Source organism: Moschus berezovskii, chromosome 11, assembly GCF_049115385.1.
Source record: "Moschus berezovskii isolate FMDL1 chromosome 11, NW_MosBer_1.0, whole genome shotgun sequence".
Taxonomy (NCBI): Eukaryota; Metazoa; Chordata; class Mammalia; order Artiodactyla; family Moschidae; genus Moschus; species Moschus berezovskii.
In genome coordinates this window covers 46,153,681-46,176,521 of record NC_142470.1, presented here as the reverse complement: position 1 = coordinate 46,176,521, position 22,841 = coordinate 46,153,681, and positions in this window count along the sequence as shown.

Genomic DNA, 22,841 nt, shown 5'->3' with positions numbered 1-22,841 from the left:
TGTTTCCATTGTTTCCCCATCTATTTGCCATGAAGTGATGGGACCAGATACTATGATCTTTGTTTTTTGAATGTTGAGTTTTAAGTCAGCTTTTTCACTCTCCTCTTTCACTTTCATTAAGAGGCTCTTTAGTTCCTCTTTGCTTTCTGCCATAAGAATGGTGTCATCTGCATATCTGAGGTTATTGATACTTCTCCTGACAATCTTGATTCCAGCTTGTGCTTCATCCAGGCTGGCATTTCAAATGTTGTACTCTGCATATAAGTTAAATAAGCAAGGTGACAATATACAGCCTTGACATACTCCTTCCCAATTTGGAACCAGTCCATTGTTTCATGTCCGGTTCTAATTGTTTCTTCTTGAACTTCATATAGGTTTCTCAGAAGAAAGGTAAGATAGTCTGGTATTCCCACCTCTTCAAGAATTTTCCAGAGTTTGTTGTGATCAACACAGTCAAAGACTTTAGTGTAGTCCATGAGGCAGAAGTAGATGTGTTTCTGGAATTCTCTTGTTTTTTCTATGATCCAATGGGTGCTGGCATTTTGAGCTCTGGTTCCTCTGCCCTTTCTAATTCCATCTGGAATTTCTTGGTTCACATACTTTTGAAGCCTAGGTTGGAGAATTTTGAACATTAATTTGCTAGCTTGTGAGATGAGTGCATTTGTGTGGTAGTTTGAACATTCTTTGGCATTGCCCTTCTTTGGGATTGGAATGAAAATGAACCTTTTCCAGTCCTGTGGCCACTGCTGAGTTTTGCAAATTTGCACTGGTCCATAAAATTCAGCATTTGGAAATCCATCCCCTAGCATGTACTTTCTTGTTGTTGCCTTTTCTTCATAAAATATGCCTCAGAAGGGATAATAAAAGTGAATTCATATGAACCAAAGTGAAAAGCTTTCAGATTCAGAAACACTAATGTTGCAGAGCATTTCCCTTGTGCTAGGTCTGTGCCACACACATTCACATTCTATCCTGCTAAGTCCTAACCGGTGTCCATTATTATTTCACTTTTACAGATAAGGTGAAAAGTGAGCTAGATTTTGGGTGATCCATATTCTTCCAAGGCAAAAAAAAGGCCCAGAGGGCTGAGGAGATCCAAGAGAGGTTAGTGGCAGACATGTTGAGACTTGCAGTCAAGGTTAATTTGGTTGGGAAGAGAATGACATAGTGATAAGAGTAAAAATGCAAAGGCATAATGAGCACCATGCAGTTAGGAACAGAATCCAGACTGACCTGAATGGGAGACAAGCAGCAGATGGGAAGACTATGAATGTACAGGTAAGTGGACAGCATTATCACTTCACAAGTCTTGATGTTTCAAGATGGTACATTCTAAAGCTTGCTAACTTCTTGGATCCCTACTGAGTCCATCAGTGCCCTGAAAGACAGATATATATATATTTTTTCTTTGAATGTGTTTACTTGACCATTTTTGGCTTCTCGTCATATTGCTTGGAAAGATGATTGTAAGATAATCTTAACTGCTGGGCATGTTCCCTATAAGAAAGCTTCTCTGTAGCCCTGTTGCTGAGTGTGCAATGCATTCTTAGTTTTCTATAAGAGCCCAGACTATTGAGTCAGAAGTTTCCAACAGGAGCAGAAGCCCAACCCCATAAGTTTCCAGTCCCATAAGTGCGTGCTTAGGCTTGGTGTGAAAATTGTATGGCATTAGTCTCTTAATAAAGTCCTACTTTTTCTAGTGGTGATAGTCTTTGGATCTAAGGATATATCCACCATTGTTAACTCTGAGCCATCTCATTTGAATAGTGAAGAGTTGATAAACTTGACGATATGTGTATACATGAAGCCCCTAGTTCAAAGCTATGTGGTAGGTGTTCAGTAAATTGTAGCTGTAGTGGATTCTCATTATTTGTGGATTCAATATTTGCAATTGCCTACTTGCTGAAATTTACTTGTAACTCCAAAATCAAAACTCACAGCACTTTCATCATCATTGTGGATATGGGCAGAGCAGTGAAAAATTTGAGTCCTCTGACATACACATTCCTAGTTGAGGACAAACAAGGGAAACTGCTGCCTTATTTTGTCAGCTCTCACACTGTAAGCAAATTTTTTTTGTCCTTTTGGTGGTCTTCTTAGTGCCCTTTTATCAAATTTGTGTGCTTTTTTAAGTGATTTCATTGTGTAAAATAATTCCCAATTGTAGTGCTGAAGTGTTTTCTAGTCTTCCTAAGCACAGGAAGCACCTAATAGACAAAATATGTGTGTTAGGTAAGCTTTGTTCAGGTTTAAGTTACAGTGTTGCTGGTCAAGAGTTCAATGTTAATGAATCCATAATATTTATTAAATAAGTAAATAAGGTGTCTTTAAACAGAAACAGGTAAAACAAGGTTATGTATTGCTCAGTTGATGAAAATGTGACCAGAGGCCCTCAGGAAACCTGACTCTGGATTTTTCCTAGGAGCAATAGTTCCATACTTGCTAACATGTTTTCTGCAACTTAGCCGAATACAGCTATCACAACTAGCAAGAGTTACTGCATTTATGATTGTAGTCATTCAAAAAAGTCAAACTGTGTGCTTGCTCCCTAAGCCCAATCTACTAAGAATGGTAATGATTTTGTAAGGTTATGTCAGATGCCATCTTCTTTCCTCTCCTCCCCCTTACTAAGATTCTCAAAGTTGTGTCTCTTCATGGTGCCCATCCAATGCAATATCCCTCTGGTTCTTGAGACAATCTCATCTAGGGCAGAAAGTCAATAATCCTTGGCACAGGCCCACAATTAGTTAAGTCTGCCATGAAGTCAGACCTCCGCCCCCTACTCCTGCCAGACCTGGATACCCACTAGAGTGATTGATCTTTGAGACTGAACACTCATGTTGAATTCACAGCCCATCATTCTGGAATCCTGTGTCCAAGAATGAGAACTGAGCGCTCATATCACCACTTAATCTTGTTACCTCAATATTTCCTTATAAATGAGCATTTACTAAGTGACAGGCATCCATCCAGTCAAACTTTTACTCTCGAGGGAAGAGAGATCCATCAAGAGTCACAATATAATGCAGTTGGTGGTTTGTAGATGTGGATGATGCTGAAGGGAGTACAGAGGAGGGGTATTAAATCCAACAGGAAATCTTCCCAGAAAAGGTAGTGAGAAGCTAGTCTTAAAGAATAAGCAATTAGCCAGGCAAAGAAGTGGATGAACGGTGTATAAAGATGCCTCTGATAAGTGAAACAGCATAAGCAAGGGCATGGAACATGAAAAAGCATGGATTATTTTGGAAATCACAAATGTTTAAGTACTACTGGTTATAAAATGTAAGGACGAAGGAAACTATAAGCAAGGTGAAAAGACAGCCTTCAGAATGGGAGAAAATAATAGCAAATGAAGCAACTGACGAAGAATTAATCTCAAAAATATACAACCAACTCCTGCAGCTCAACTCCAGAAAAATAAACGACCCAATCAAAAAATGGGGCAAAGAACTAAACAAACATTTCTCCAAGGAAGACATACAGATGGCTAACAAACGCATGAAAACATGCTCAACATCACTCATTATCAGAGAAACACAAATCAAAACCACAATGTACCATCTCACAACGGTCAGAATGGCTGCTATCCAAAAATCTATGAACAATTAATGCTGGAGAGGGTGTGGATAAAAAGGAACCCTCTTACACTGTTGGTGGGAATGCAAACTCGTCCAGCCACTATGGAGAAATGTGTGGAGATTCCTTAAAAAACTGGAAACAGAACTGCCATACGACCCAGCAATTCCACTGCTGGGCATACGCACCGAGGAAACCAGAATTGAAAGAGACACTTGTACCCCAATGTTCATCACAGCATTGTTTAAAATAGCCAGTACATGGAAGCAACCTAGATGTCCATCAGCAAATGAATGGTTAAGAAAGCTTTGGTACATATACACAATGGAGTATTATTCAGCCATTAAAAAGAATACATTTGAATCAGTTCTAATGAGGTGGATGAAACTAGAGCCTATTACACAGAGTGAAGTAAGTCAGAAAGAAAAACACCAATACAGTACACTAACGTATATATATGGAATTTAGAAAGATGGTAACGATAACCCTATATGTGGGACAGCGAAAGAGACACAGATGTATAGAACAGTCTTTTGGACTCTGTGGGAGAGGGCGAGGGTGGGATGATCTGAGAGAATAGCAATGAAACATGTATATTATCATATATGAAACAGATCACCAGTCCAGGTTCGATGCATGAGACAAGGTGCTCAGGGCTGGTGCACTGGGATGACCCAGAGGGATGGGATGGGACACGTGTATACCCATGGCTGACTCATATGAATGTATGGCAAAAACTACTACAATACTGTAAAGTAATTAGCCTCGAATTAAAATAATTTTAAAAAAAAGAATAATAAAATTTAAAAAAGACTAGAGCTTTTAGCATGGCAAAATAAAATAATATAAAACGTAAGGAAAAAGGAGCTGGGAAATGAGGCTGGGTAGGGAGCAGACCAGGGTTTCCCAGGTGGCACAAGTGGTAAAGAACCTGCCTGCCAATGCAGAAGACATAAGGAATGTGGGTTCAGTTCCTGGATTGGGAAGATCCTTTGGAGGAGGATATGGCAACCCATTCCAGTATTCTTGCCTGGAGAATCCCATGGACAGAGGAGCCTGGCGGGCTACAGTCCATAGGGTACAAAGAATCAGACATGAATGAAGTGACTTATCATGCCTGCACACAGGAAGCAGGCCATGTTATAACATGACATACCTGTTATATCAGTGATGGGAAGCCAATAAAATAGAGTAACCCAAAATACCTGGTGGGATTTGAGTTATATAAAGATCACTGGTGTCTATTTGGAGGATGAGTCTGAGAGTTGCCAAACTAGAGGCACAGAGAATATTTTAAAGCTGTTCCAATAGTCCTTGTGGGCAATGTTGTGGTCCTGAGCTAGAGCAACAGAGGGACTGGAGGGGAAAGGAACATGAGGTGGTAAAATCAGCGGGCCTTAGCAACTGTAGCTAAGATGATTCTGCAGTTAGATGATTTAAGACAGAACTCCGTCTGTCCTAAGCCACTTCAGTCATGTCCAACTCTTTGTGATCCTATGGATCATAGCTCACCAGCCTCTGAGCTAGATGATTCTGCAGTTAACAAATGACCCTAGATGAACTAGATGATTCTGCAATTAACAAATGACCCCCACATCTCAGTGGCTTACTACAAAAGTTTGTTTCTCAATCATGCAGCATCTGCTGTGGGTTCAAGCTTCTCTCCAAGGCAGCTGCCTTCCCAAAATGCCTCTGGCACACAGGTTTCTTTGATTTGGTGACTCTACCACCTCAACACAAGACCTCTGCATTCAACACAACAGGACAAGAGCTATTTCAGGCAATGAGAATTGAGAAAGACTTTTTTACCCGCTTTAGCCCAGAAATAATATGTGAATTTTCATTCACATTTCACTGGACCAAACTAGTTTCATGGCTAAACTTTACTAGAATTGGGAAGGAAAGTGTAGTCTCTCCTATGCCCAGAAAAGAATTTGATATTGGTAAGCACGTGGTGTCACCACTGCCCAAAGTGCATTCAAAGGCAGAACAAAGATGGGATGGCCACTGTGTGACATATGCACATATTAGGTGGAGAAGTGAAGGGAGTTTATGATTTCCTTCAGGTTTCTGGTTTGAGAAAACCAGTTGTTGGTGCCAGTATGTGAGATGGGAAAGCCCGGAAGATCAGCATATTTGAGGGAAAAACAATATAATAGTTTGGGGACACATAAAACATCCCTAGGGTAAACATTATATCTCGAGATAAGAAGCAAAAGATAAGAGTGGAGTGGAAGGTAGTACTGGACAAAGGTGAAGGCAGTTAGAATGTTTGAATAGTCTAGAAGAATCAGTGAATGAATATGGTCATGAGTGAAAGGCAAGGTAGACAAATTACTAGAAGGTGTTAGGGGAAGAAATATAGGCTGGTATTCAAGGCTGCTTGCAGCTTCAGGCATACATTTGCCTGACTCTGTAAGATATTTTAAAGAGGTCGTTGAATACCTGACATGGCTCCAAACCATATCTAGAGCCTGGGGCCCTGGTTTTCCATCTCTCTTTAACCATCCATCCTTCCCTTGGCCTGGATCCTGCTCCCATAAATGAGTCTTCTGGAGCCTGGTCACACGTAGGCAGCCCTCTGTTCCCTTACCACCTGTCTAATTATTCCTTAGCATATCTCCTATCTAGCACCAACAAAGGCCATAACCATAAGAGAGCTGGCTACATCCTTTAGAATCTGCCTTTGAGCCTCACCCTAAGTCCAAACTCTCATGCTTGGCAGTTTCTCCAGACCCCATCCTGCGTCCCTTTCACAGGCCATTGCCAGGTCCTTGCTCACTAGTCTGCTTGCCAGTTCAGAAAAGTGTGGTCTCGGCTTGCCTTAGGCCATGCCCTTAAAAATTCAAGAGGGTCAATAAAAGCAATAGTCTTGTGTTTTTCCAGAAAAAATTTACTGCCAAAAAAGACTGAAATTTCTCTGAGATTCATGGAGTGAGAGGTAGATGACATTTTGCAGGAACCAGCCTGGGAGTATTAAGGCAAGTAGTGCAGAGTTACATTTACTCTCCTCTGGACATGAAATTCTATGTCCAGAGTACATGACTGATGGAAAAGGAAACGGCAACTGCTCTAGTATTGCCTGGAGAATCCCATGAGCAGGGGAGGCTGGTGTGCTATGATCCATAGGATCACAAAGAGTTGGACATGACTGAAGTGGCTTAGGACAAACAGACAGACATGGAATTCTGTGTCCAGAGTATGTGGCTGATATTAAAGGGAACCAAGCCTGGGGAAGAAAGGACTGTCAAGAAGCTCACATAGACTTCAGGAGATAGGTCAGAGCTGTCATCCTCATCCCCACTGTGCCAGGTGGGGACCGAAAACCCAAGATCAAGTCTATGGGAGGACATACAGATCCAATGTAAATGTAGGCATCAGATTAGGGATCTGGGAAAGTGGAGCAGAGACATGGTTCCAGGAACAACAGGGTGATCAGGGTCAGTTTGCATAACCATGCTGTTGCAGGAGTTCTGCTCTGAACAAGTCAAGGGCTAAGATGACTGGAGTCTTGCCTTCTTGAAATGGCTGCCAGAAAGGCTGGCAGAAGCAAAGCAAAAGGCAAAGAGAAGTCTGCTGGGGTTGTAGGGCAGGGCAGATCTTATCCAACACAGGTTAATCTTTGAGACCCAGACATATGCGGATCAAGTAGGCAGTATGGCTGCCCCAGGGGCAGCCCTACCTGATAGAATCTTTGAACGTTTTTAGCTTCTCTTTGACCTCTAATGATAGCTTCTTCTAGGCTCCCACTGGAAACTGGATGAGAGCAGCAGCTACTCTGGTCCAATAGATCAGTGTGTTCTGGAGTTAGGGGGAGGGGGAGGGCATGGGCAGCCTTCTCCTGACTGGAAACTCAATGGAATAACTGGGATACGGGTATGGTGTGGACAAAGCTAAGACTAGGCCTATGATAAATACCAAAGATGACATTGTTACTTGCTTTAAAGGATGTATGTATCTACCAATCATCCCAAGAGTATCAAGTTCATACTATTCAGTTCAGTTTAGTTCAGTCGCTCTGTCATGTCCAGCTCTTTGCAACCCCATGGACTGCAGCACACCAGGCTTCCCTGTCCTTCACCAACTCCCAGAATTTGCTCACACTCATGTCCATAGAGTCGGTGATGCCATCCAACCATCTCATCCTCTGTCATCCCCTTCTCCTCCCACCTTCAATCTTTCTCAGCATCAGGGTCTTTTCAGATGAGTCAGTTCTTTGCATCAGGTGGCCAAATTATTGGAGTTTCCACTTCAGCATCAGTCCTTCCAATAAATATTCAGGACTGATTTCCTTTAGGATGGACTGGTTGGATCTCCTTGCAGTCCAAGGGACTCTCAAGAGTCTTCTCCAAAACCACAGTTCAAAAGCATCCATTCTTCTGCGCTCAGCTTTCTTTATAGTTCAACTCTCTCACACCCATACATGACTACCGGAAAAACCATAGCTTTGACTAGACGGACCTTTGTTGGCAAAGTAATGTCTCTGTTTTTTAATATGCTGTCTAGGTTTGTCATAGTCTTTTAACTTCATGGCTGCAGTCACCATCTGCAGTGATTTTGGTGCCCCAAAAATAAAGTTCATACTGCGGCTTAATGCAATTCAAAGAGGTAACATATGAAATGCACTGTACACTGTAACAGTGAATAAATGAAGGGTACTGACACTGTTTAAAAGCTAGTCATGTAAAAATAGGCTTTATAGTGTCAACTTGGAGAATAGTCACAACCTTAATGCTGAGAGTTATGTTTTATTCGTTGGGAATTTTTAGGACTTCAGCCCAAGAGGCAACATCTCAAGTAACCCTGAGAGAACTGCTCCAAGGAGGCGAAAGGGAGGAACCAGGTTAAAGAGAAGTTTTGCAACAAAGGGCAGGTAGTCTGAACACCAAAAGATTGTTAATTAAAGGAAGCCAGACATCCCAAGTTAAGGAATTTAGCGCTTTTCTACATACGGGAAGACTAAGAGTCTTTGCTCATTGAAACCATTCCTTTCATAAGCATCTTCTCAGCTATCCTGGGCCAGTATCCGGTGGTTTTTTGGTTTTTTTTTTTAAACATCCTGAGCTCCCTTGTGGCTCCCAGTAGGAAGTGGCTGCAGTCCTAATGCTGCTAGATAGCAGATGTTCTTTTCCTTCCTGAGTGTCCTTAGGGTAGGGCTCACCAGCTCACATGGGAGGGCTGCAGTCACTGATGACTGTGACATCCTTATTTACTGATATGGCAAGAAATATTTTATTTCTCAATAGCCCAAATTCATTGTTGTGCTAAGTGTTTTATATACATTATTTTATTCAATCCTCACAACCGTAAGATGGAGGCAGTAGTATTCTTTGCATTTTATAAATGGGGAATGTCAAGCTCACAAAGTATCTAACCCAGGTCACGCAGCTAACTGGTAAGTCTGCAGTTAAGCCCATGTCTGTGTTGATCCCAAAGACAGTGCTTCCTCCAAAGACAGAAAACACTGCTATGCCTTTGTTTTGAACATCTGGCTAAGCTGCCTCTTCACTCAGTGTCTGCAGAGGTTAGTCCTGCAACATCAGCTCTGGCCTCTGCTGTAACCCAGAGAGCAGTTTCCATGGGTTCTTAAAGAAGGCCTGGTGTTGCAGGAGAACTCCCTCCCTTCCAACAACCTCACAACCACCAACTCTGGGTCTTATCTGGCAGTCCTCACATTCCTGCTAAGCGCCTCAAGCAGGACACATTCTTAACTGGGCGCGGGAAGAATTCCTGGCATTCTTCAGCCTGCTGTCCTCCCAGGGACTGGTTTAGAGGGAAAAACCTTCATTTCTAGAGTTTGGAATTATTCTGAATTAAGACCTGCTCTCCAAGCCTTGAGAAGGGGGAAATAAAGGGAGGAGGAAGGGGAGATTAAGACCCATTGAGATAAATACTTCTCCTCATAACCTGTTTCAGAATTGTGGAATCAGGAATTTGTACTCCTTCTCAATAGTCTCTTCCATCTGTGAGGTCCTTGCCTTTGACAGGCTGTGTTGTTTGTCTTATACATCATGGCACCCTAAAGTCAGTTATAGTTTATAAATAGAATAGTCTAGATATTTGCATGCATATTACCTCTCTGCAACAATAACAGGTATTGCTTTTATAAACATATTCATACTTTATCATGCTTTGTCACTTACATCATTCCATTTGATCTTCACAAGAAATCTATGAGGTTGATATTATTATTTCCATTTTGTAGGGGAGAAATCTAAGCTGAGAAGTGAGGTAACTCAACTCACATGCTGTTAAATAACTGCCAAGAAAGAGGTGGACTGTGCCCAGAACTTCTGACTCCCCTTCACCATTTTTCATGTTCAAGGCCCCCCATTATGCCATCATAGATACTGTAAGGGGGTAACTGGGAGTCTGCCCAGTTACTGGGTAAGATCTGATTCTCCTTCCCAGAGAGGGACTCCAGTAAGAGACTAGGGGTTTGGAGGTCCAGCCAGGGAGCACTGGGGAGCTGGCTAGGATACAAGGTCAGGATGTGCCTGTAGCAGCAAAGGATGAAACAGGAAATATGATCCAACATCTTGAGAAGCTGAGTCAAAAAGTCAAGTCAACCACCCATGCAGTGATGAATTTTAAGGTATGGAGCAAAGCCACCTGGTAGGCAGCAAGTATCCTCCTGATGTCTCACATACTGATCTGAAAATACAAGTCTTTTCTTTGGATCTTACTAGCAACTGGCCCTTGATGCCCTAGATTGTGTGTGTGTGTGTGTGTGTGTTTGTGTGTAGGCTGTTAATAACTGTTGAGTTGTTAAGAGTTAGTCATATTTGTTATTCATAAATAAAATTTTAGCACATTACTATAGTTTACTGAGGTGAATACTTACTATTCACCTGGTTGCCAGGCAACCCTTGGCCATATTTGCAAAGCTCCAACTGTTAAGGTTCAGGGACAGATTGTTGAAGTCGCTTTAATTTTTGGGAAGATAGCTTTGTTATTAGTATCAGTGCTGTATTGTTGCATCGGTACTTTTCAATGGTTACTATTCCTTGTTTTTAATTATATATTACCCTTCATTTATCTCCATCATTATCTGTTTGATATGGATTATTTGATTAACCCTTACAGTAAGATAGTGGTATCTCTAGAGGTTAACTCAATTTATGACCTGTAAGTTCTCTATAACAAAACATTAAAACAAATATGGATTGTAGTACACATGGGAACCATTCACACCAATGTAGCTAAAACAGGTATTCACGTGATCTTCACACAATATACTTATAAAGCAACAGTTCTTTGCTATCAGGGAATTCTTTAAGAAGCAGGAAAGACTGGAGTACATGGGTCTTGGAGCCTATTACCCCACCCACATGGGCCTCAATCAAAAAAGTCTGAGAACCACTGGGAAGAGAAGGAGAACTTGGGCTTCTTTTAATAGGATGGAAAGAAATACAGAGACCAAAAGAGAGTGAATATGTGAAGGAAGCCCAGGAGGCAGAAATTAGAGAGATTTCTGGACTGAGGAAATGATGCCTGCAGTATCTTATCAGATGCCTGTGGCCTCGGGAATGGATGAGGAAGGAGTTATTCAAAGTGGTCATGTCCCAAGGGTGCCCTATAGGGCAGTCTGGTTCATGTATTGTGCCAAGGTGCCCTGCCAGGGCAGACAGTGACTGACACAGCTGTCCTTCACTGACTATGAACCCTAGTGCCAGGGAAGAGAAATCTTTTTTTTTTTTTTTTAAGCTTTTTATTTTATTTTATTTTTTTAATACAGTTAAAAGTATTTTTATTAAAAAAGCACAAATGCAAAGAAATGAACAGAGGAAAATGTATGCGTCGAACCTGGACTGGTCACTTATGATAATATACATGCTACAATTCCATTCTCCCCAATCATTCCACCTTCACCCTCTCCCACAGAGTCCCAAAGACTGTTCCAAATGCCTATGTCTCTTTTGCAGTCTCTTATACAGGGTTCAGGTTACCATTTTTCTAAATTCCATATATATGCGTTAATATACAGTATTGATGTTCTTCTTTCTGGCTTACTTCACTCTGTATAATTGGCTCCAATTTCATCCACCTCATTAAAACTGATTCAAATGCATTCTTTTTGATGGCTGAGAAATACTCCATTGTGTATATGTACCAAAGCTTTCTTATCCATTCATCTGCAGATGGTCATCTAGGTTGCTTCCATGTCCTGGCTATTATAAACAGTGCTGCAATGAACATTGGAGTACATGTGTCTCTTTCAATTCTGGTTTCCTCGGTGTGGATGCCCAGGAGTGCGATCGCTGGATCATATGGCAGTTCTATTTCCAGTTTTCTGAGGAATCTCCACACTGTTCTCCATAGTGGCTGTACTAGTTTGCATTCCCACCAACAGTGTAAGAGGGTTCCCTTCTCTCCACACCCTCTCCAGCATTTATTGCATGTAGACTTTTGGATAGCAGCCATTCTGACTGGTGTGAAATGGTATCTCATTGTGGTTTTGATTTGCATTTCTCTGATGATGAGGGATGTTGAGCATTTTTTCATGTGTTTGTTAGCCATCTTTATGTCTTCTTTGGAGAAATGTCTGTTTAGTTCTTTGGCCCATTGTTTGATTGGGTCACTTAGTTTTCTGGAATTAAGCTGCAGGAGCTGCTTGTATAATTTGGAGATTAATCCTTTATCAGTTGCTTCATTTGCTATTATTTTCTCCCATTCTGAAGGCTGTCTTTTCACCTTGCTCAGAGTTTCCTTTGCTGTGCAGAAGCTTTTGATTTTAATTAGGTCCCATTTGTTTATTTTTGCTTTTATTTCCAATATTCTGGGAGGTGGGTCTTGGAGGATCCTGCTGTGATTTATGTCGGAGAGTGTTTTGCCTACGTTCTCCTCTAGGAGTTTTATAGTTTCTGGTCTTACATTTAGATCTTTAATCCATTTTGAGTTTATTTTGGTGTATGGTGTTAGGAAGTGTTCTAGTTTCATTCTTTTACAAGTGGCTGACCAGTTTTCCTAGCACCACTTGTTAAAGAGACTGTCTTTTCTCCATTTTATATTCTTGCCTCCTTTGTCGAAGATAAGGTGTCCATAGGAGCGTGGGTTTATCTCTGGGCTTTCTATTTTGTTCCATTGATCTATATTTCTGTCTTTATGCCAGTACCATACTGTCTTGATGATTGTGGCTTTGTAATAGAGCCTGAAGTCCGGCAGGTTAATTCCCCCAGTTCCATTCTTCTTCCTCAAAATTGCTTTGGCTATTCGAGGTTTTTTGTATTTCCATACAAATTGTGAGATTATTTGTTCTAGTTCTGTGAAAAATATTGTTGGTAGCTTGATAGGGATTGCATTGAATGTATAAATTACTTTGGGTAGTATACTCATTTTTACAATATTTATTCTTCCAATCCACGAACACGGTATATTTCTCCATCTATTCGTGTCCTCTTTGATTACTTTCACTAGTGTTTTATAGTTTTCTATGTACAAGTCTTTTGTTTCCTTCAGTTCAGTTCAGTTCAGTTCAGTTCAGTCGCTCAGTCGTGTCCGACTCTCCGCGACCCCATGAATCACAGCACGCCAGGCCTCCCTGTCCATCACCAACTCCCGGAGTACACTCAAACTCATGTCCACAGAGTCGGTGATGCCATCCAGCCATCTCATTCTCCGTCGTCCCCTTCTCCTCCCGCCCCCAACCTTTCCCAGCATCAGAGTCTTTTCCAGTGAGTCAACTCGTCTCATGAGGTGGCCAAAGTATTGGAGTTTCAGCTTTAGCATCAGTCCCTCCAATGAACATCCAGGATTGATCTCCTTTAGAATGGACTGGTTGGATCTCCTTGCAGTATAAGGGACTCTCAAGAGTCTTCTCCAACACCACAGTTCAAAAGCATCGATTCTTCGGCGATCAGCTTTCTTCACAGTCCAACTCTCACATCCATACATGACCACAGGAAAAACCATTGCCTTGACTAGACGGACCTTGGTCGGCAAAGTAATGTCTCTGCTTTTTAATATACTATTAAGGTTGGTCATAACTTTCCTTCCAAGGAGCAAGCGTCTTTTAATTTCATGGCTGCAATCAGCATCTGCAGTGATTTTGGAGCCCAAAAAAACAAAGTCTGACACTGTTTCCACTGTTTTTCCATCTATTTCCCATGAAGTGATGGGACCAGATGCCATGATCTTTGTTTTCTGAATGTTGAGCTTCAAGCCAACCTTTTCACTCTCCTCTTTCACTTTCATCAAGAGGCTTTTGAGTTCCTCTTCACTTTCTGCCATAAGGGTAGTGTCATCTGCATATCTGAGGTTATTGATATTTCTCCCAGCAATCTTGATTCCAGCTTGTGCTTCTTCCAGCCCAGCGTTCCTCATGATGTACTCTGCATATAAGTTAAATAAGCAAGGTGACAATATACAACCTTGACGCACTCCTTTTCCTATTTGGAACCAGTCTGTTGTTCCATGACCGGTTCTAACTGTTGCTTCCTGACCTGCATACAGGTTTCTCAAGAGGCAGGTCAGGTGGTCTGGGATTCCCATCTCTTTCAGAATGTTCCACAGTTTATTGTGATCCACACAGTCAAAGGCTTTGGCATAGTCAATGAAGCAGAAATAGATGTTTTTCTGAAACTCTCTTGCTTTCTCCATGATCCAGCGGATGTTGGCAATTTGATCTCTGGTGCCTCTGCCTTTTCTAAAACCTGCTTGAACATCTGGGAGTTCACGGTTTACATACTGCTGAAGCCTGGCTTGGAGAATTTTGAGCATGACTTTACTAGCGTGTGAGATGAGTGCAATTGTGCGGTAGTTTGAGCATTCTTTGGCATTGCCTTTCTTTGGGATTGGAATGAAGACTGACCTCTTCCAGTCCTGTGGCCACTGCTGAGTTTTCCAAATCTGCTGGCATATTGAGTGCAGCACTTTCACAGCATCATCTTTCAAGACTTGAAATAGCTCAACTGGAATTCCATCACCACCACTAGCTTTGTTCGTAGTGATGCTTTCTAAGGCCCACTTGACTTCACATTCCAAGATGTCTGGCTCTAGGTCAGTGATCACATTATCGTGACTATCTTGGTCGTGAAGATCTTTTTTGTACAGTTCTTCTGTGTATTCCTGCCACCTCTTCTTAATATCTTCTGCTTCTGTTAGGTCCATACCATTTCTGTCCTTTATCGAGCCCATCTTTGCATGAAAAGTTCCCTTGGAATCTCTAATTTTCTTGAAGAGGTCTCTTGTTTTTCCTATTCTGTTGTTTTCCTCTATTTCTTTGCATTGATCACTGAGGAAGGCTTTCTTATCTCTCCTTGCTATTCTTTGGAACTCTGCATTCAGATGCTTATATCTTTCCTTTTCTCCTTTGCTTTTCGCCTCTCTTCTTTTTACAGCTATTTGTAAGGCCTCCTCAGACAGCCATTTCGCTCTTTTGCATTTCTTTTCCATGGGGATGGTCTTGGTCCCTGTCTCCTGTACAATGTCACGAACCTCCGTCCAGAGTTCATCAGGCACTCTATCAATCAGATCTAGTCCCTTAAATCTATTTCTCACTTCCACTGCATAATCATAAGGGATTTGATTGAGGTCATATCTGAATGGTCTAGTGGTTTTCCCTACTTTCTTCAATTTAAGTCTGAACTTCGCAATAAGGAGTTCATGATCTGAGCCACAGTCAGCTCCTGGTCTTGTTTTCGCTAACTGTATACAGCTTCTCCATCTTTGGTTGCAAAGAATATAATCAATCTGATTTCGGTGTTGACCATCTGGTGATGTCCATGTGTAGAGTCTTCTCTTGTGTTGTTGGAAGAGGGTGTTTGCTATGACCAGTGCATTCTCTTGACAAAACTCTATTAGCCTTTGCCCTGCTTCATTCCGTGCTCCAAGGCCAAATTTGCCAGTTACTCCAGGTGTTTCTTGACTTCCTACTTTTGCATTCCAGTCCCCTAGAATGAAAAGGACATCTTTTTTGGGTGTTAGTTCTAAAAGGTCTTGTAGGTCTTCATAGAACCGATTAACTTCGGCTTCTTCAGCATTACTGGTTGGGGCATAGGCCTGGATTACTGTAATATTGAATGGTTTGCCTTGGAAACGAACAGAAATCATCCTGTCATTTTTAAGATTGCATCCAAGTACTGCATTTCGGACTCTTTTGTTGACCATGATGGCTACTCCATTTCTTCTAAGGGATTCCTGCCCACAGTAGTAGATATAATGTTCATCCGAGTTAAATTCACCCATTCCAGTCCATTTTAATTCACTGATTCCTAGAATGTCGACGTTCACTCTTGCCTTAGGTAGATATATTCCTAAGTATTTAATTGTTTTCGTTGCAACAGTGAATGGAATAGTTTCCTTAATTTCTCTTTCTATTTTCTCATTATTAGTGTATAGGAATGCCAGGGATTTCTGTGTGTTGATTTTATATCCTGCAACTTTACTGTAATCATTGATTAGCTCTAGTAGTTTTCTGGTAGAGTCTTTAGGGTTTTCTGTGTAGAGGATCATGTCATCAGCGAACAGTGAAAGCTTTACTTCTTCTTTTCCAATTTGTATTCCTTTTATGTCTTTTTCTGCTCTGATTGCTGTGGCCAAAACTTCCAGAACTATGTTGAATAGTAGTGGTGAGAGTGGGCACCCTTGTCTTGTTCCTGACTTTAGGGGAAATGCTTTCAGTTTTTCACCATTGAGGATAATGTTTGCTGTGGGTTTGTCATATATAGCTTTTATTATGTTGAGGTATGTCCCTTCAATTCCCACTTTCTGGAGGGTTTTTATCAAAAATGGATGTTGAATTTTGTCGAAGGCTTTCTCTGCATCTATTGAGATAATCATATGATTTTTATTTTTCAGTTTGTTAATGTGGTGTATTACGTTGATTGATTTGTGGATATTGAAGAATCCTTGCATTCCTGGGATAAAGCCCACTTGGTCATCATGTATGATCTTCTTAATGTGTTGTTGGATTCTGATTGCTAGAATTTTGTTAAGGATTTTTGCATCTATGTTCATCAGTGATATTGGCCTGTAGTTTTCTTTTTTTGTGGGGTCTTTACCAGGTTTTGGGATTAGGGTGATGGTGGCCTCATAGAATGAGTTTGGAAGTTTCCCTCCCTCAGCTATTTTCTGGAAGAGTTTGAGTAGAATAGGTGTTAGCTCTTCTCTAAATTTTTGGTAGAATTCAGCTGTGAAGCCGTCTGGACCTGGGCTTTTGTTTGCTGGGAGATTTTTGATTACAGTTTCAATTTCCGTGCTTGTGATGGGTTTGTTCAGATTTTCTATTTCTTCCTGGTTCAGTTTTGGAAAGTTGTACTTTTCTAGGAATTTGTCCATTTCTTCCAGGTTATTCATTTTATTGCCATATAATTGCTGATAGTATTCTCTAATAATCCTTTGTATTTCTGTGTTGTCAGTTGTGATCTCTCCATTTTCATTTCTAATTTTATTGATTTGGTTCTTCTCCCTTTGTTTCTTGATGAGTCTGGCTAGTGGTTTGTCAATTTTATTCACCTTCTCAAAGAACCAGCTTTTGGCTTTGTTGATTTTTGCTATGGTCTCTTTTGTTTCTTTTGCATTTATCTCTGCCCTAATTTTTATGATTTCTTTCCTTCTACTGACCCTGGGGTTCTTCATTTCTTCTTTTTCTAGTTGCTTTAGATGTAGAGTTAGGTTATTTAGTTGACTTTTTTCTTGTTTCTTGAGGTGTGCCTGTATTGCTATGAACTTCCCCCTTAGCACTGCTTTTACAGTGTCCCAGAGGTTTTGGGTTGTTGTGTTTTCATTTTCATTAATTTCTATGCATATTTTGATGTCTCTTTTGATTTCTTCTATGATTTGTTCATTATTCAGCAGCGTGTTGTTCAGTCTCCATATGTTGGCACTTTTAATAGTTATTCTCCTGTAATTGAGATCTAATCTTACTGCATTGTGGTCAGAAAAGATGCTTGGAATGATTTCAATTTTTTTGAATTTACCTAGGCTAGATTTATGTCCCAGGATGTGATCTATCCTGGAAAAGGTTCCGTGTGCGCTTGAGAAAAAGGTGAAATTCATTGTTTTGGGGTGAAATGTCCTATAGATATCTATTAGGTCTAACTGTTCTATTATATCATTTAAAGATTGTGTTTCCTTGTTAATTTTCTGTTTAGTTGATCTATCCATAGATGTAAGTGGGGTGTTAAAATCTCCCACTATTATTGTGTTATTGTTAATTTCCCCTTTCATACTTGTTAGTAATTGTCTTACATATTGCGGTGTTCCTATGTTAGGTGCATAAACATTTATAATTGTTATATCTTCTTCTTGGATTGATCCTTTGATCATTATGTAGTTTCCTTCTTTGTCTCGTTTCACAGCCTTTGTTTTAAAGTCTATTTTATCTGATATGAGTATTGCTACTCCTGCTTTCTTTTGGTCTCTATTTGCATGGACTATCTTTTTCCAGCCCTTCACTTTCAGTCTGTATGCGTCCCTCGTTTTGAGGTGGGTCTCTTATAGACAACATATATGGGGGTTTTGTTTTTGTATCCATTCAGCCAGCCTTTGTCTTTTGGTTGGGGCATTCAACCCATTTACGTTTAAGGTAATTATTGAAAAGTACGATCCCGTAGCCATTTTCTTTATTGCTTTGGGTTCAAGTTTATACACTCTTTCTGTGATTCCTGTCTATAGAAGATCCTTTAGCATTTGTTGGAGAGCTGGTTTGGTGATGCTGAATTCCCTCAGCTTTTGCTTGTCTGTAAAGCTTTTGATTTCTCCTTCATATTTGAATGAGATCCTTGCTGGGTATAGTAATCTGGGCTGTAGGTTATTTTCTTTCATCACTTTAAGTATATCTTGCCACTCCCTTCTGGCCTGAAGAGTTTCTGTTGAAAGATCAGCTGTTATCCTTATGGGAATCCCCTTGAGTGTTATTTGCTGTTTTTCCCTTGCTGCTTTTAAGATTTGTTCTTTGTGTTTGATCTTTGTTAATTTGATTAATATGTGTCTTGGAGTATTTCGCCTTGGGTTTATCCTGTTGGGGACTCTCTGGATTTCTTGGACTTGGGTGATTATTTCTTTCCCTATTTTAGGGAAGTTTTCAACTATTATCTCCTCAAGTATTCTCTCATGGTCTTTCTTTTTGTCTTCTTCTTCTGGGACTCCTATGATTCGAATGTTGGAGCGTTTAACATTGTCCCAGAGGTCTCTAATATTGTCCTCATTTCTTTTAATTCGTTTTTCTTTTTTCCTCTCTGTTTCATTTATTTCTACAATTCTATCTTCTAGTTCGCTTATCCTGTCTTCTGCCTCTGTTATTCTACTGTTTGTTCCCTCCAGAGTGTTTCTGATCTCATCTATTGCATTATTCATTGTATATTGACTCTTTTTTATTTCTTCTAAGTCCTTATTAAATCTTTCTTCCATCTTCTCAATCCTTTTCTCCAGGTTATTTATCTGTAACTCCATTTTACTTTCAAGATTTTGAATCATTTTCACCATCAAAATTCGAAATTCTTTATCAGGTAGATTCCCTATATCTTCTTCTTTTGTTTGTGTTGGTGGGCAATTATCTTGTTCCTTTACTTGCTGGGTATTTCTCTGCCTCTTCATCTTGCTTATATTTCTTTGCTTGGGGTGTCCTTTCCCTCTTCTTGCAGTTTGTGGAGTTCTCTTTATTATGTAGTTTCTTCGCTGTATGTGGGGTTGGACGGGTGACTTGTCCGGGTTCCCTGGTTAGGGAAGCATGTGTCAGTGTTCTGGTGGGTGGAGCTGGATTTCTTCTCTTTCCTTCAGAAGACAATGGGCTGCTTTTCTGGGAGCCTGATGTCCTCTGCCAGTATTCAGAAGTTGTTTTGTGGACTTTACTCCACGTTCAAATGTTCTTTTGATGAATTTGTGGGGAAGAAAGTGGTCTCGCCATCTTGTTCCTTCCTCCCCAGAACACTGGATTCTTATATTCCACTTGGTCGTGGAGTATCTCTTCCCAGCTGCTCCAGCAAGGTGCAGCCGCTGTACCTTACCTTGGACGAGGGGTATCTCCTCAAGGCCGCCCCTCCTGCTTTGAATGTGGATCAGCTCCTCTCGGCCCTCCGGTGCCCAAGCAGCCACCGTCTCCTGGACGTGGTACAGCTCCTCTCGGCCACCGCCCTAACCCTGGGCGCGGGGCAGCTCCTCTCAGCCACGATTCTGCACGTGGTCGGTTGCGCCTGGAGCCGGGGGTCTCTCGCGTCTGCGCCGCCGGGAGCCGGGCGTCTCTCGCGTCTGCGCCGCCGGGAGCCGGGCGTCTCTCGCGTCTGCGCCGCCGGGAGCCGGGCGTCTCTCGCGTCTGCCCCCGAGAAATCTTTTTGTAACTTGTCTGCCTTCACAGAATGCCTTTAGTAAATGATTTTAAAGTGCCCATATGTGGCATATCGGTATGACCAATAAGGGGTTAATATCCAAAATACATAAACAACTCATACTGCCTAACACACACACATACACACACACATAAAACAAGCAACCCAATTAAAAAATGGGCGGAAGATCTGACAAGACACTTTTCCAAAGAAGAAATACAGATGACTAATAGCCAAATGAAAAGTGCTCAACATTGCTAGTCAACAGAGAAATGCAAATCAAAACCACAATGAGATAGTACCTCATACCAATAGAATGGCTGTCATCAAAAAGACCATAGTAACCAGTGTTGGTGAGAATGTGGGAAAAGGGGTACCTTTGTACACTGTTGGTGGGAATATAAATTGGTGAATCCACTGTGGAAAACAGTATGGAGAGTTTTCAAAAAATTAAAAATAGAACTGCCATATGACCCAGCAATTCTATTCCTGTAGAATTTGGTTATATATCCAAAAAAAGAAAACACTAATTTGAAAAAAATATATACACCCTAATCTTCATGCAGCATTATTTAGTATAGCCAAGATATGGAACCAACATAAATATCCATCAATAGTTGATGGATAAAGAAGTATTCACAGTGGCATACTACTCATCCATAAAAAAGAATGAAATTGTGCTGTTTGCAGCATGGATGGAAATAAATCAGACAGAGAAAGACAGACACTGTATGTTATCACTTATTGTAGTATCTAAAAAATAAAACTAGTGAATGCAACAAAGCAAATGCAGACTCACAGATGTAGAGAATAGGCTAAAGTAGTGGTTACCATTGGGGACAGAGGAGAGGGAGGGGCAAGATGGGGTAGAGGATTAAGTGATAGAAACTATGTATAAAATAAATAAGCTACAAGGATATATTATGTAGCACAGGGAATAGAGCCAATATTCCTGGGGGCTCAGTGGTAAAGAATCCACCTGCAATGCAGGAGACGTGGGTTTGATCCCTTGGTTGGGACAATATCCTGGAGGAAGGCATGGCAGCCCACACCAGTATTCTTGCCAGGAAAATCCCATGGACAGAGGAGCCTGGTGGGCTACAGTCCATGGGGTTGCAAAAAGTCAGACATGACTGAAGTGATTCAGCACACACACACATAAATGGATCATAACCTTTAAAAATTGTGAATTATTGTTGTACACCCATAACTTATATAATATTACAAATAAACTGTACATCAATTAAAAATTAAAAAATGAAAGTCCCCACGTGAGCAAATTATAGCCCTTGAGATACTCTAGGAAGTCGTGGGGTATTGCTTTTTTCATGGATATATTGAAGGTAGCTACCTCCTGCTCCCAACCAGAGAAGATGAGTGATAGCCTGAGGATATTGAAATGATATTGAAACAATCCTGAAATTTAGAGAAGAATCCAATAATGTGCTTTGATTTTGGCAAAGTCAGAATGTGGGAAGAGAAGAGCTTCAAACAAAATATAGTCTTTCTTCAATTTCTTGAAATGCCACCGAGAAAAAACTACCATTACTACAAAAAGGCCCATCTAGAAGGAAGAACCCTGGAGAGACGTCTTCCTTTCCTGAGAATTTTGGGTTTAATTCAGGCAAGAGAAAATCATCTGGTTATTATTAAGAATCCAAAGTTCCTTAAGTGAAGCAGGCCAAAATAGAGCTATCCTCATCAAAAAGCAGTTCTAAATCTAACCTGTGATGTAATTTCATGAATGATTTACTACAAGATTTTGTTGTTATTGTTTAGTCACTAAGTCGTGTCCAACTCTTTATGACCTCTTGAATTATAGCCCTTAGGGCTCCTCTGTCCATGGGATTTACCAGGCAAGAATATTGGAGTGGGTTACCATTTCCTTCTCCAGGGGATCTTCCCCACCCAGGGATCAAACCCACGTCTCCTACATTGGCAGATGGATTCTTTACTGCTGAGCCACCAGGAAAGCCCATTATAAGCTTTATAGCATTATTGATCATTGTTAAGTGTCCCATTGGATAAAGTGATAATTGTCTTCAAGTAAAAGAAGCACAAGCTGGAATCAGGATTGCTGGGAGAAATATCAATAACCTCAGATATGCAGATGACACCACCCTTATGGCAGAAAGTGAAGAGGAACTCAAAAGCCTCTTGATGAAAGTGAAAGAGGAGAGTGAAAAGGTTGGCTTGAAGCTCAACATTCAGAAAACAAAGACCATGGCATCTGGTCCCATCACTTCATGGGAAACAGATGGGGAAACAGTGGAAACAGTGTCAGACTATTTTTTTGGGCTCCAAAATCACTGCAGATGCTGATTGCAGCCATGAAATTAAAAGACGCTTACTCCTTGGAAGGAAAGTTATGACCAACCTAGATAGTATATTAAAAAGCAGAGACATTACTTTGCCAACCAAGGTCCGTCTAGTCAAGGCAATGGTTTTTCCAGTGGTCATGTGTGGATGTGAGAGTTGGACTGTGAAGAAAGCTGATTGCAGAAGAATTGATGCTTTTGAACTGTGGTGCTGGAGAAGACTCTTGAAAGTCCCTTATACTGCAAGGAGATCCAACCAGTCCATTCTAAAGGAGATCAATCCTGGGTGTTCATTGGAAGGACTGATGCTAAAGCTGAAACTGCAATACTTTGGCCACCTCATGCGACGAGTTGACTCACTGGAAAAGACTCTGATGCTGGGAGGATTGGGGGTGGGAGGGATTGGGGGCAGGAGGAGACGGGGATGACAGAGAATGAGATGGCTGGATGGCATCACCGACTCTATGGACATGAGTTTGAGTGAACTCCGGGAGTTGGTGATGGACAGGGAGGCCTGGCGTGCTGTGATTCATGGGGTCTCAGAGAGTCGGACACGACTGAGCGACTGAACTGAGCTGAACTGAAACTTTTAGTAAAGCTTCTCTAGTGCCTCAGATGGTAAAGAATCTGCCTGCAATGTGGGAGACCAGGTTTGATCCCTGGGTTGGGAAGATCCCCTGGA